The sequence below is a fragment of the Callithrix jacchus genome, chromosome 14 (assembly GCF_049354715.1).
Source record: "Callithrix jacchus isolate 240 chromosome 14, calJac240_pri, whole genome shotgun sequence".
NCBI classification, from domain to species: Eukaryota; Metazoa; Chordata; class Mammalia; order Primates; family Cebidae; genus Callithrix; species Callithrix jacchus.
Window position 1 is genome coordinate 81343246 of NC_133515.1, and position 14388 is coordinate 81357633.

The window sequence follows — 14388 nt, forward strand, 5'->3', positions numbered from 1 at the left end:
CTAGCTACCTACTAAACATTCACCTAGATGTCCCACAGGCATAGCAAGCCCACCACATCCAAATATCATCTCTTCTACATTCCTAAGCTATTCTTTCCCCATATTCATATCTCACTGAAAAAACATCCTCAGTTATCTAAGTTGTAAAGTGGAAGACTCCTTCTCAGCTATCAGCCCTCTCCCATGAACCCCCACATTGGCCAGTGAGATAATTCAGAAGAAACCCCTCAATTTACTCCTTAAGTGGCTCCTATTCTTTTCAGGAATATGGGTAAAATGTCATTTCATATCCTTTTGATTAGAATTCTGTTGGCTGAAATGTCATTTTAGAACCTCAGTTTTAACAGCTGTTAATGAAACACATATAACGTAACTATGAAATTGAAAACGTCAATGGAATTCAAATTAAAACACATATAAATGACTTGAACATATAATGTTGAAGAAATGGTTTTCTAAAAAATAAGAGATTAAACTACTTTTTATCTTTTTTTTGAGACAGAGTCTAACTCTATTACCCAGGCTGGAGTGCAGTGGTGTGATCATAGCTCACTGCAGCCTTGAACTCCTGGACTCAAGCAATCCTCCTACCTCAGTCTCCCAAGCAACTGGAACTACAGGTATGTACTGCCATATCCAGCAAATTTGTGTTATTTTTTTGTAGAGATGGCATCTCACTATGTTGCCCAGACTGGTCTCAAACTCCTGGGCTCAAGCAATCCCCCGACCTTGGCTTCCCAAAGGGCTGGGATTACAGGCATGAGCCACTGTGCCTGGCCAAGTTTTGCATTTTTTTAGTAAGAAAAAGAATTACAGGTCAATGAGATGCTTAAGATAGCGTTTGAATCTCTTCCATTTTTCCTGAGTCTGATATAACAACCAACATCCTTTCTAGTCAGTACTCCTGGGAGAAATCTAAAAAAGAAGCAAGGAAAGAGGATATGTAGAAATTATTTCTTAAGATATAATAAGAACAAGAGCTATATGTAGAGCAGTCTCTATAAGCATTTGCATAAAGATGTATGGCTCATCAGCTGAAAGAAGCTAAGACAGTATAACAAACTTTTCTTGCATTTCTCAAAATACATGATAGAAAATCCATTCACAACTCAAAACAAAATTTCTTAAATCCCTTTTCTTTTTTTATTCTTCCCAATTTTTTCACACCTCCCCCCCATGAAAACTGACTCTCTCTACCAGCTAATTAGGTATGCCCCACTTGTCTTATACTTATCCACTAGTTTTTCAAATTCCAGATAATTTTTTTTTTTTTAGACACAGAGTCTCACTATGTTGCCCAGGCTGGTCTCAAACGCTTGACCTCAAGTGATCCTCCCACCTTGGCTTCCCCCAAAGTGCTGGCATTACAGGTGTGTGCCACCACACCCAGCCCCAGATAATTTTAAAATCCTGGAATCATGTTGGTAGAGACAGCATTCTCCTTAAAGACTAAAAAGGAGAGAGAATCTGTATAAATGAATACAAAATTACCTTTGGTTAGTAGAAGAGTGGGAGAACTCATTCTTTATGAATAAATCTTGTTTCCACCACATTTATTTATATAGTATGTAGCTGAATGGGAACTCATCTACACCATCGGCCCACTGACTTCTAAGTCTGAAGGGAGGCAAAACAACTCAGATTCAGAGTTCTCTGTCTCCTCCATAAGATACTTCTAACCTATCTCTTCCACGGCATATATAGCACCAAGAATACTCTAAGGCAGTCCCTTTACATATCCATCAAAAATCAAAATACGGGGTGACTTTTGGAATGCCAGTGGGATGAGGAGTTTGGCAGGACTAATCCAGATGCAAACTTTTGAATGAAAGATACAAATGGGTTAAAAATAAAAACATAAAAAGGATCTATCATGGAAACAGCATGTAAGAACTCTTGAACACGGCCAGGAGCAGTGGCTCATGCCTGTAATCCCAGACCTTTGGGGGGCTGAGGCGGGCAGATCACTTGAGGCCAGGAGTCTAACATCAGCCTGGCCAACATGGTGAAACCCTGTCTCTACTAAACATACAAAAGAAAATAGCCAGGCCTGGTGGTGCACGCCTGTTGTCCCAGCTACTCAGGAGGCTGAGGTAGGAGGATTGCTTGAGCCCAGGAGGTTCCAGTGAGCCAAGACAACTGCACTCCAGCCTGGACAACAGAGTGAGACTCTGTCTCAAACAAACAAACAAAACAAAACTCTTGAACAAGGAGATCTGATGAGTTTCACAAGGAGGTGCTGGGACCTCCTTCTGAGGAGGCCTGTCCAGTGTTCCTCTCTCCCACACTGTGCTATGCATCTCTTCCATCTGACTGGTCCTGAGTCATCTCCTTTATAATTAACCAGTCAATGTATGCGAAGCATTTCTCAGAGTTCAGTAAATGTAAAGCATTTCCCTAAGCCATTCTATCAAACACAGAAGTGGGTCATGGAGCCCTTAATTCATAGCCATTAAGCCCTTAATTTATGGAATCTGATGCTAACCCCAAGTATATGCAGTCAGAATTAAATTGTAAGACACCCAATTGGTGTTCAGAGAGTTAGAGAATTGCTTGGTACAGAAAAAAACTTACACATCTGGTATCCAAAGTGTTGGCTGAAAGTGTGGAGAAACAGAGTGAGTTTTTTCTCAATCACTGATAATTGGAGATAATACTGCATCTTCAGCATTACATAGAACAATTAGGCAAAAGACGAACAAGAAAACAGAGGACTTGAACAACACCATAAACCAACGAGACCTGAGAGACATCTACTCAACACTTCACCCCAAAACAGCAGAATACACATTCTCCTCAAACATACAACATTCTCTAGAGGAGACCATATGTTAGGCTATAAAACACATTTCAATAAATTGAATAGGACTGGAATCGTATAATGTATATTATCAGACCACAATGGAATGAAATTAGAAGTTAGTAACAGAAAAAAATTGGTAAATTTATAAATATGTGAAAATTACACAACACACTGCTGAATCATCAATGAGACAAAGAAGAAACTATAAGAAAAACTAGATAATAAGATGAATGAATAAAAAGACATAATACACCAAAACTAATGGAATACAGCTAAATCAACTGTAGGAGCCAAGGGAAAAATTTCCCTTTCACCCTCTGAAAAGTCAACTTGCAAAAGGCAGATTCATTAAAGAAAAGACATACAAATGTATTAACATGTTTACAGAAAGAACCACAGACTGATCACCCACTCACCAACAGAGTTCTGAAGCTTGTATACCATTTTGAGGTTACAGAAAGAATAGGGCTTCGATCCTGGCAAAACAGATTATGGGAGAAAGAAAAAGAGGAATTCTTTTGAAGGGCAATAAAGAGGAGCACAAGTTAACTGGTACACAGTTCTCTGGATTTGAATGATACTGGGAGAAAGACATTATCGCCGGGCACAATGGCTCACGCCTGTAATCCCAGCACTTTAAGAGGCCAAGGCAGGTGGATCACGAGGTCGAGAGATTGAGACCATCCTGTTCAACATGGTGAAACCCCATCTCTACTGAAAACACAAAAAATTAGCTGGGCACGGAGGCGCGTGCCTGTAGTCCCAGCTACTCAGGAGGCTGACGCAGGAGAATTGCCTGAACCCAGGAGGCGGAGGTTGTGGTGAGCCGAGATCACGCCATTGCACTCCAGCCTGGGTAACAAGAGTGAAACTCTGTCTCAAAAAAAAAAAAAAAAAAAGAAAGAAAGACATTATCTTGTGAAAGGGTCTGTTCAGATCTTGCTTCATGTTTGGACTTACAGGGAGAAGAAAAAACTAGTTTTTTGTTTGTGTGTGTGTGGGTGTGTGTGTGTGTGTGTTTGAGATGGGGTCTCTCTGTCATCTAGGCTACACTGCAGTCGCATAAACACAGCTAACTGCAGCCTTGGCCTCCTGAACTCAGAAAGGAGTGATCCTCCCTCCTCAGCCTCCCAAGTAGCTGAGACCACAGGTGTGTACCAGCACACTTGTCTAATTTTTAAACATTTTTTTTGTAGAGACAGAGTCTCATCATGTTGCTTGGGATGGTCTAATTCCTGGGCTCTATCAATCCTCTCACCTCAGCCTCCCAAAGTGTTGGAATTACAGATATGAGCTACCATGCTCAATCAAAACCATTGTTTTGTTGTTGCTGTTGCTGTTGTAGGTCAGGATTGGGGGCAGATAAAGGAGCTTCAGAGAATGACTTCCTCAAGGCTTTGTGAGAGTAGGTGGTAGAGGGAGGTCAGAGAGACCATAAAGCTTGTTCCTCAGTTCAGCATGTCAAAACACCACATTTTGAGGCATCAGTTTTTGAGCCCCAACAAAATACTCAAAGGGAATATTTAAGCTGTAGATGTCTATATTAATAGAGAAGAATAAGAAACTAACCTTGAAGCTTAAGACAATGGAAGAAGGCTGGGCACAGTGACTCTCGCCTCTAATCCCAGCACTTTGGGAGCCCAAGGCAGGCAGATCACCTGAGGTCAGGAGTTCAAGACCAGCCTGGCCAACGTGGTAAGACCCTGTCTCTCCTAAAAGTATAAAACTTAGCCAGGCGTAGTGGCACATGCCTGTACTCCCAGTTACTTGGGAGGCCAAGGAAGGAGAATGGCTTGAACCCAGGAAGTGGAGGTTACAGTGAGTCAAGACTGCATCACTATACTCCAGCCTGGGTGGCAGAGTGAGACTCCATCTCAAAAAATAAGTAAATAAATAAATAAATACACTTGCAAACAGAAGAAAGAAAATACTAAAGGTGAGGGCAAAATAAAAAAAAAAGAAAAAAGAAAAGGAAACAACAGAGAAAATCAAAGAAGCCAGAAATTGGTTCTTTGAAAATTGAATTTTAGATGCACTGACCAAAAATTAAGAGACAGGAAGCATTCAAATTTTTTAATCAATAATAAAAGAGGGAACATAACAATCATCTTTTTTTTTTTTTTTTTTTTTTTGAGACAGAGTTTCGCTCTTGTTACCCAAGCTGGAGTGCAATGGCGCGATCTCGGCTGCAACCTCCGCCCCCTGGGTTCAGGCAATTCTCCTGCCTCAGCCTCCTGAGTAGCTGGGATTACAGGCACGCACCACCATGCCCAGCTAATTTTTTGTATTTTGAGTAGAGACGGGGTTTCACCATGTTGACCAGGATGGTCTCAATCTCTTGACCTCGTGATCCACCCGCCTTGGCCTCCCAAAGTGCTGGGATTACAGGCGTGAGCCACCACACCCGGCCAACTATCATCTTATAGAAATCATGAGAGGTATAGGTGACTACCATAAACAACAGTATGCCAACAAATTAGACAACATAGAAGAAATAAAATTTTCTCCTTCTTTCTTGCTTGCTTTCTTCACTTTTTTTTTTTAGAGACAGTGTTGGAAACGGGTTTATGACGTCAGGAAAAAACAGACAACAGATCACTCAGCAAGGCTAGTTTACTCCCAGCAGGAAGGATGCAACTCGCCAGCAGTCTTGACACAAGAGCACACCTAAACAAAGCACAAAGGGACATTTATAACTTTCATAACCTGACGCAATCACTCTACTGCTGTGTCCACTTTCCATTGGCAGTAAACGGACCTCACATTCTATGCTTCACCGGATTGGCTAAAATCTAGGAAATTTCTTGATTAGATAAGGGGAAAGAAGATGAGGAAGAAGACAAGGAAGAAGAGGAAACTAGTCAGGAGAAGGTCAGGAGGGTTTCCAAATAAGGAATGGCATGCACCAGGGTTTGGAGCTTGCCAAGTTCTGTTCAGACATGTCAGAGCAAGTCAAGGTAGCTGATTTGAGACATAGCTGATTTAGAGAATATATATACATGGGTATATGTTTATGCTAATAGCAGATAATGGCCATAGAGCAAGAGATTGTAACTCCTTCTCCTTATAATGTAGTCTAAAACACAAACTTTGAAGAACTTTCCCATCTCTCACAGACGGGGTCTTACTATGCTACCCAGGCTGGTCTCAAACTCCTGGCCTCAAGGAATCCCCCTGCCTCAGCTTCCCAAAGCACTGGGATTATGAAAAGTTCTTAAAAAGGCACAAGCTGTTGTGGCCAGGTGCAGTGGCTCACGCCTATAATCCCAGCACTTTGGTAGGCCGAGGTGGGCAGATCACTTGAGGCCAGGAGTTCTAGACCAGCCTAACCAACATGGTGAAACCCTGTCTCTACTAAAAATATAAAAATTAGTCAGGTGTCATGGTGATCACCTATAATCCCAGCTACTCAGGAGGCTGAGGGATGAGACTCACTTAAACCCAGGAGGTAGAGGTTGCAATGAGCCAAGATCACACCACTGTACTCCAGTCAGAGTGACAGAGCAAGACCCTGTCTCAAAAAAAAAAAAAAGACACAAGCTGCCAAAACTGATTCAAGGAAAAATAGAAAATCTAATTAGATCTATAACAAGTAAAGAGATTGAATTAGTAATTTGTTAACATCCCACAAAGAAAAGCCCAAGCTCAGATCGTTTTATGGGTAAACTCTACCAATTACTTAAAAATGAATTAATAACAATTCTTCACAAACTCTTCCTAAAAATAGAATTAAAGGACATACTTCCCAATTCATTCTATGAGGCCTGTAATCCCACCTACTGAGGAGACTAAGTTAGGAATCACTTGAACCTAGGAGGCAGAGATTGCAGTGTGCCGAGATCGCGCTACTGCACTCCAGCCAGGGTACAGAGCGAGACTCCATCTAAAAAAAAAAAAAAGAAACAGAAAAAGAGGTGGGGTCTCTAGGGCGTGATTAAGGCATGACAGCAGAGCCCTCATGGATTGTATTAGGGCCCTTATTAAGAAAAAATATATTGAGGAAGTGGATTTGTTCTCTTCCATTCTTTCACCATGTAAGGACACCTAGGCAGGATCATCTATGAGGAATGAGCCTTCACCAGACACCAAACCTGCCAGCACCTTGATCTTAGACTTCTCAGCCTCCAGAACTGTGAGAAAATAAATTATGTTCTTTATAAATTACCCAGTCTCAGGCATTTTGCTCTATAAGCACAAATGGTCTAAGACAGGACCGTAGCTATGAACACCATTCCATAAACTGCCTGATAGAAAACTGCATGATTCTTACATCAGGATCCATGAAGATAGAGTGCAGTCAGGGTCCACCAATGCATATCATCTGTGTTCCTGCTCCCAAACCTGGGGAGGAGTCTCTAACCAACTGTAGGTTATGAAAGATCTGTTTAATATTGAGTCTACATGTCACCTTATCATCTTATGTAGGTCCAGTGCTCCACAAAGCCAAAGTGACTTATGAGACATGGCATGAAGAAGATCAATTTTCTGTCCTATACTAGTTAGGCAGTCCCATCTGTAGGGATAAATGGGATGAAGTGCCTGGGAATCAGCCGTGTTATTACACACGGTATCCAAATAACAGGAACTTTGTTTATGAAGTGCTAAGAAATGACTGAGCAGCACCAAGACGGAAGAGCTCTTTTTGGGTGGAGTGATCAGGAATCACTGTTTTGGCTGTGATGAGGATGACTGATCTTGAGATTCTGAGCCAAAATGCCATTCACACTACTAATAATAACTTGCTGAAATTAATTAATACTTTATTCTAAGTCACTCTAGGCATCTAAATATGAAAGATCAATTTTTAACAATTATTTCCAAATTCTCCATAAGAGAAGTAAAAGCCTGTAATCACTGAAAATTTCTAATTTAATAAGAACAGAAAGCAGATGTCAACATGTTTATAGTTCATATCTACCAAAGAGAATTAACTACCATGCACTTTAAAACTCTTCTTTCACCAGGAGATTAGGTGCAATAAAGCCTGGCACATCTTGTCTCAACCATGAAATAAAATGATCATCTGTTTATCTATCATTTTCTTCACATGCAGGGCTCATACCAGTAAAACTGTGATTTTATAGAGCTATGAAGAAAGACAAAATCCATAAAACATGTCATACACTTTTATAGCTTAAAGATATGCCTCTCAGAAGGTGAACCAAATATTTACAAACAAGCCTATCTCACTGTTCTTTCTTTCTTCAGACTGCCTTTTTTTTTCACAATATAGTAATTCCCCAGATATTTGGAGGTCAGATTCCAGTAGCTTTTTGGGTATCTGAGCGTGATTGGAATTTCCTTATTAGGAGGAAAATATTCTGAGCACTGTTGTCTAATGTCTGCTGAGTAGAGGCAGCCCTGAGCTGAGAGTAGGTAAAACTGCCATCCCCCTGGGGAATTTCTTTGAATCTGCTGTGATTCTGGAGGCTGCCCAATTCAAAAAAATAAAAATAAAAATGTTTTAAATTGCCAAACCCCCTACTCACTGAAGCAGGAGAAAAAGAGATAGGACCAGAGATCATAAAAGCAAGAGTTGGGAGGTTTTTCTTTCCAAATAGACAAGCAGCCTCTCTTCTGGAATCAGCACTCACTTTGGGGCCTTCTTTTGCTGAATCTTTGATCTTTTGGCCTCTGAACTGTGTCTATTCAATTTGATGGAAATTTATTTAACAACACTATAATCCAGGCATTGGAGAGATAATGAGGCCCCTCAGGAGTTTATTGACTGGGAGAGAAACAGACAAGCAAACAGATTATTCCAATGCAATCTATTTATGAGTCAAACAGAAGCAGGCACCAGCTGTGGTGGAGGATGGGGATGAGATTAACCCTGTTGGAGAGTGATGGGGTTGTGGAGATATTATGGAAGGGTTCTCAGAAGAGCTGATGCTTCAACATAATTGAATTAATATATTATGATTTATTAAATACTAACATTTTATGTCTATTAATGAGATTGAAATATATATATTAACAACTTAATTAGTAAAAATAATATACTTGTTTTCTCATAAAATCACATAAGGAAACATTGCCTACAAGAAACCACACACCTTGACCCTATTGTCACCATGGAGAGGTCTCTGATTTCTTCTCCTTCTATCCCTTCAAAGGATTCCTGCCCTGAAGGGGAGATAGATCAGAAAATGTTATTAGAATAATGTGGGAGATAAAATAAAGTGACAGGTAACAAGAGGAAAAGAAGATTATACTTCCTTTTTCCCGACTTCAGACTTTCCATCTGCAGCAGCATACAGTGGAGAAAGAAAGATGATTTCACTTAAAATCAAGATGAAACTTTTGTCTATGACACGGGACTGGAAAGCATCTTTGGTTATCTAAAAATTATGAGAAAAGTTAGGGGAATGGCATTAAATTTTATAGAAGGGCAAGGAAAGGACTAGCTCCTGACTGGGTACAGTGTCTCATGTCTGTGATTCCATCAGTTTGTGAGGCCAAAGGGTGGGGGATGGTGGGGGGGATTGTTTGAAGCCAGGAGTTCCAGATCAGCCTGGTCAACATAATGAGACCCTGTCTTTATTTTTAAAATAAAAGAACTAGTGCCACAAAATAATAAAAGGGGAATAGTACACATAATTAAATTGCCTCATGATTTAACTCCAAAGCAGTGTTAGTTCAACATAAGAAATGAGGGTAAGTCAAGGAGAAGTAGTAGGGATAAGAAAAGGAGAAGGAGAAAGACAAGGAGGAGGAGAAGAAGGAGGAAAAGGAGGAACAAGAGGAGGAGTGGAAGAGGAGGAGGGGGAGGAGGAAGAGAAGGGGGAGGAGGAGGAAGGGGAGGAGGAGGGGGAGAAGGAGGAGGAGGGGGGAGGAGAAGAAAGAAGACATAACATAATGACATTATGCTAAGTGAAACACAAAAGGAGGAATAGTGTATGATTCCACTTATGTGAGTATGACGGTTAAATATTTTTTTACCTTTGTTTTTGTAGAGACGGGTCTCACTATTATTGGCAAGGCTGGTCTCAAACTCCTGGCTTCAAGCAGTCCTTCTGCCTCACCTACTGAATCACAGAGATTACAGGATGAGGATGATTAATTGTATATGTTGGCATCAGTTCTTCCCTGGGTCTCAGCCTGCTGGCCTTGCCAGCCTCCACAATTACATAAGCCAATTACTGAAAATAAGCCAGTCTCTCTCTCTCTCTCTCAATCTCTGTCTCTATATGTGTATTTGTGTGTGTATAATGTATATGTACACACACACACACACACACACACACACACCCTATTGGTTTTGTTTCTCTAGAGAATCCTAGCTACTATAATGAAGTACCTAGAGTGGTCAAAATCAAGGAGACAGAATGTTGAACAGTAGTTGCCAATGGGTAGGGCAAGGGGGAATACAGAGTTATTGTTTAATGGTCAGAGTTTTAGTTTTGCAAAATGAAGAGAGTTCTGGGGATGCATAGTAATGATTGCAGCACAAAAATATTGATGTGCTTAATGCCATTAAAATGTACACTTAAAAATGGGTAGTAAATTATATGTTACATGCATTTTACCACAATTTAAACAACAAACAAAAAACAGGTAAAAGGGCATTGTCACACTTAAGTACATGAAGCCAGAGACTGGAAAAGACTACCAAAAGCAGACCACTTTTGTGGAATGAGAAAAGACCCACAACCAAGTCATATCATTGTGACATTCCAGAACATCAAGGTTAGAGACGAGGGTATGAAAGCTTTCAGAAAGAAAAAGCATAAGCATGTAAAAGGTCATTTTGTTTGAAATACACAGAAAGAAAACAGAGAAACAAAGAGACTTAGTATCCATGCAACACAGATCCAAAGGTGTGACAAAGAATATTCCCAGAGGATGGCTGTGCAACAGGCTGGGAATGCCCACTTTCACCACTGTTATTCAATAAAGTACCATGGGAGGCCGAGGCGGGCAGATCATGAGGTCAGGAGTTTGAGACCAACCTGACCAACATGGTAAAACAAAAATACAAAAATTAGCCAGGTATGGTGACAAGTGCCTGCAATTCCATCTACTCAGGAGGCTGAGGCAGGAGAATTGCTTGAACCCGGGAGGCAGAGGTTGCAGTGAGCCAAGATCACGCACTGCACTCCAGCCTGGCTAATTTTTGTATTTTTAGTAAGGATAGGGTTTCACCATCATGGCCAGGCTGGTCTCAAACTCCAGACCTCATGATCCACATGCCTTGGCCTCCCCAAGTGCTGGAATCATAGGCATGAGCCACCACACCCAGCAGACATAATCTTATATTTGGAAAAACCTAAGGATGCCACCAAAAATCTTAGAACTGATAAATAAATTCAGTAACATTGCAAGATACAAAATCAATATACAAAAATCAGTAGCATTTCTATATGCCAACAGTGAGCACTCTGAAAAAATCAAAAAAGCAATCTTATAGTAACCACAAAAAAATTAAATACCTCATAAGCAACCAAAGAAATGAAAGATTTCTACAATGAAATTCATAAAACACTGATGAAAGAAATTGAAGAGGACACACAAAAATTAAAGATATTCTATGTTCATGGATTAGAAGAATCAATATTGGTAAAATGTTCATACCACCCAAAGCAATCTACAGATTAAATACAATCCCTATCAAAATACCAACAACATTCTCCATAGAAATAGAAAAAACAATCCTAAAGTGTATATGCAATCACAAAAGACCCAGAATAGTCAAAGTTGTCCTGAGAACATAAAAACCAACAACAACAAAGGCTGAAGAACCATATTACCTGACTTCAAGTTATACTACAGAGCTATAGTAAACCAAACAGCAAGTTACTGGCATAAAAATAGACACAAAGATCAGTGAAACATAATAAAGAACCCAGAAACAAATCCACACACCTACAGTGAACTCACTTCCTACAAGGGTGCCAAGAACACACACTGGAGAAAAGACAGTCTCTGCAATAATTGGTGCTGGGAAAATTGGATAACCATATGAAGAAGAATGAAACTAGACCCCTATTCCTCACTATACACAAAAATAAAGTCAAAATGGATTAAAGACTCAAATCTAAAACCTCAAACTATGAAACTACCATAAGAAAACTTTGGAGAAACTCTCCAGGACATTGGTCTGGGCACAGATTTCTTGAGTAATACTCCACAAGCACAAGCAACCAAAGCAAACATGGACAAATGGGATTGTATCAAGTTAAAAAGCTTCTGCACAGAAGGAAAATAACAATATGAAGAGACAACCCACAGAAAGGGGAAAATATTTACAACTACCCATCTGACAAGGAATTAATAACCAGAATATATAAGGAACTCAAACAACTCTATAAGAAAAAACCTAATAATTCAATTTTAAAATGGGTAAAAGATTTGAATAGACGTTTCTCAAAAAAAGACATACAAATGTCAAACAGGCATATGGAAAGGTGCTCGGCATCACTGATCATGAGAGAAATGCAAATCAAAATTACAATCTCACCCCAGTTAAAATGGTTTTTATCGAAAAGTCAGGCAATAACAAATGCTGGCAAAGATGTGGAGAAAAGGGAACCCTCATACACTGTTAGTGGGATATAAATTATTACAACCACTATGTTGTGGAGGTTCCTCAAAAAATAAAACTACAACTACCATATGATCCAGCAATCCCACTGCTGGGTATATATCCAAAAGAAAGAAAATCAATATATTGAAGAGATATCTGCACTCCCACGTTTGTTGCAGCACTGTTCACAATAGCCATGATTTGGAAACCACCTAAGTGTTCATCAACAGATGAATGGATAGAGAAAATGTGGTACTTACACACAATGAAATAGTATTCAGCTATAAAGAATGAGATCCAGTCACTTGCAACAACATTGATGAAACTGGAGGTCATTATGTTAAGTGAAATAAGCCAGGCACAGTAAGACATCAAATGTTCTCATTTATTTATGGAATCTGAAGATCAAAACAATTTGAACTCATGGAGATAGAGATAGAAGGATGGTTACCAGAGGCTGGGAGGATGGTGGAGGAGGGGGTGGAAGATAGGTGGGGATGGTTAATGGGCACCAAAAAAATAGTTAGAAAAAATGAATAAGATCAGCTTTGCACAGTGGCAGTATCGTAGCCAATGAGGCTTACCCGAGGCACGATTATTGCTAATTGAAAACTTTTCCCAATACCCCACCATGACGACTTGCAATACAGTCCGCACTGGCAATTTTTGACAGTCTCTACGGAGACCGATTTTTATAAAAAAAGAAAAAATGAATAAGATCTAGTATTGATAGCACAACAGAGAGGCTATAGTTAATAATAATTTAATTGTATGTTTTTAAATAACTAAAGTATAATTGGATTGTTTGGAACAGAAAGAATAAAGGCTTGAGAGGATGGATACCCCATTTTACATGATGTGATTATTACATGTTGCATACCTGTACCAAAATATCTCAGGTACCCCATAAATATATATACCTATGATGTACCCACAAAAATTTAAAATTTAAAATTTAAAAAAAAACAGACTTGAAGATATCTACAGGAAATGCGTGGGCTCAAGGAAGGTCTCCAGAGAAAAAGAGGACCTGGTCAATTATCTCATAATCTTGTCTTATGCCAAACTATATTAAAAGGCCAGGTGCAGTGGCTTATGCCTGTGATCCCAGCACTTTGGGAGGCTGAGATGAGCACATTAACCTGAATTCAGGAGTTCAAGACCAGCCTGAGCAACATGGCAAAACCATGTCTCTGAAACAAATACAAAAATTAGCCAGGTGTGGTGATACATACCTGTAGTCCCAGCTACTTGGGAGGCTAATGTGGGAGGATGGCAGGAGCCAGGGAGACAGAGGTTGCAGTGAGCCATGATCAAGCCACTGCACTCCAGCCTGGGTGACACAGCCAGACCCTATCTCAAATTAAAAAAAAAAAAAGAACTATATGTAGTAAGAGAGATTATACATATGTCTCTGAGTGGCTGAAAAGATCTCTCTCGCTCTCTCTCCTTATTCATATGCGTGTTTGTGTATATATCTTATTCATAGGAATATAAATATATCTGTATAAATGTTTTTATATGTTTGTATGTACATAAAAAATAGATGAAAAAACAAGGCAATTAACTTCAGGACAAACAAAAAAAAATACAAATAGGGAAAGTGAGCCATGAGATTAACATGTAAAGCATAGTTTCAAAGTGCTAAATCCTCATTCCTCATAATAGGAAGTGTAGACATAATGAATAGACTTAATAAATTAAGATATTACAGTGTTATTTCAAAATGTGAAAACAGATATCAAAAGAAATGGATGAAAGATTTTAAAGTATTTGTCTCTGAGAAACAATCTGAGAATTGGGAAGGGGTGAACCAGTAGTTTGATTTTTTTCCCCTTAGTTTTATTTTAATGTTAAAACCACATTATAAAGAGTATATTAAATTTAAAAATTATATAAGAACTACATACCTATTACAATAGCAAAATCCAAAGCACTGCAATACTAAATGCTGTCAAGAATGTGGAGCAACAGGAACTCTCATTCATTACTAGTGAGAATACAAAATAATACAGACACTTTAGAAAATAATTTGGCAGTTTCTTATAAAACTAAACAT

At 39.4% G+C, this 14388-nt stretch overlaps 1 non-coding gene across 1 annotated transcript; it reads left to right on the top strand.

Moving 5' to 3' along the window:
- Positions 1-12873: 12873 nt before the first annotated feature.
- Positions 12874-13014, top strand: LOC118147479 (U4 spliceosomal RNA). The gene has a single exon (XR_004733939.1). It is a non-coding gene; the product is annotated as a U4 spliceosomal RNA (small nuclear RNA).
- Positions 13015-14388: the final 1374 nt, after the last annotated feature.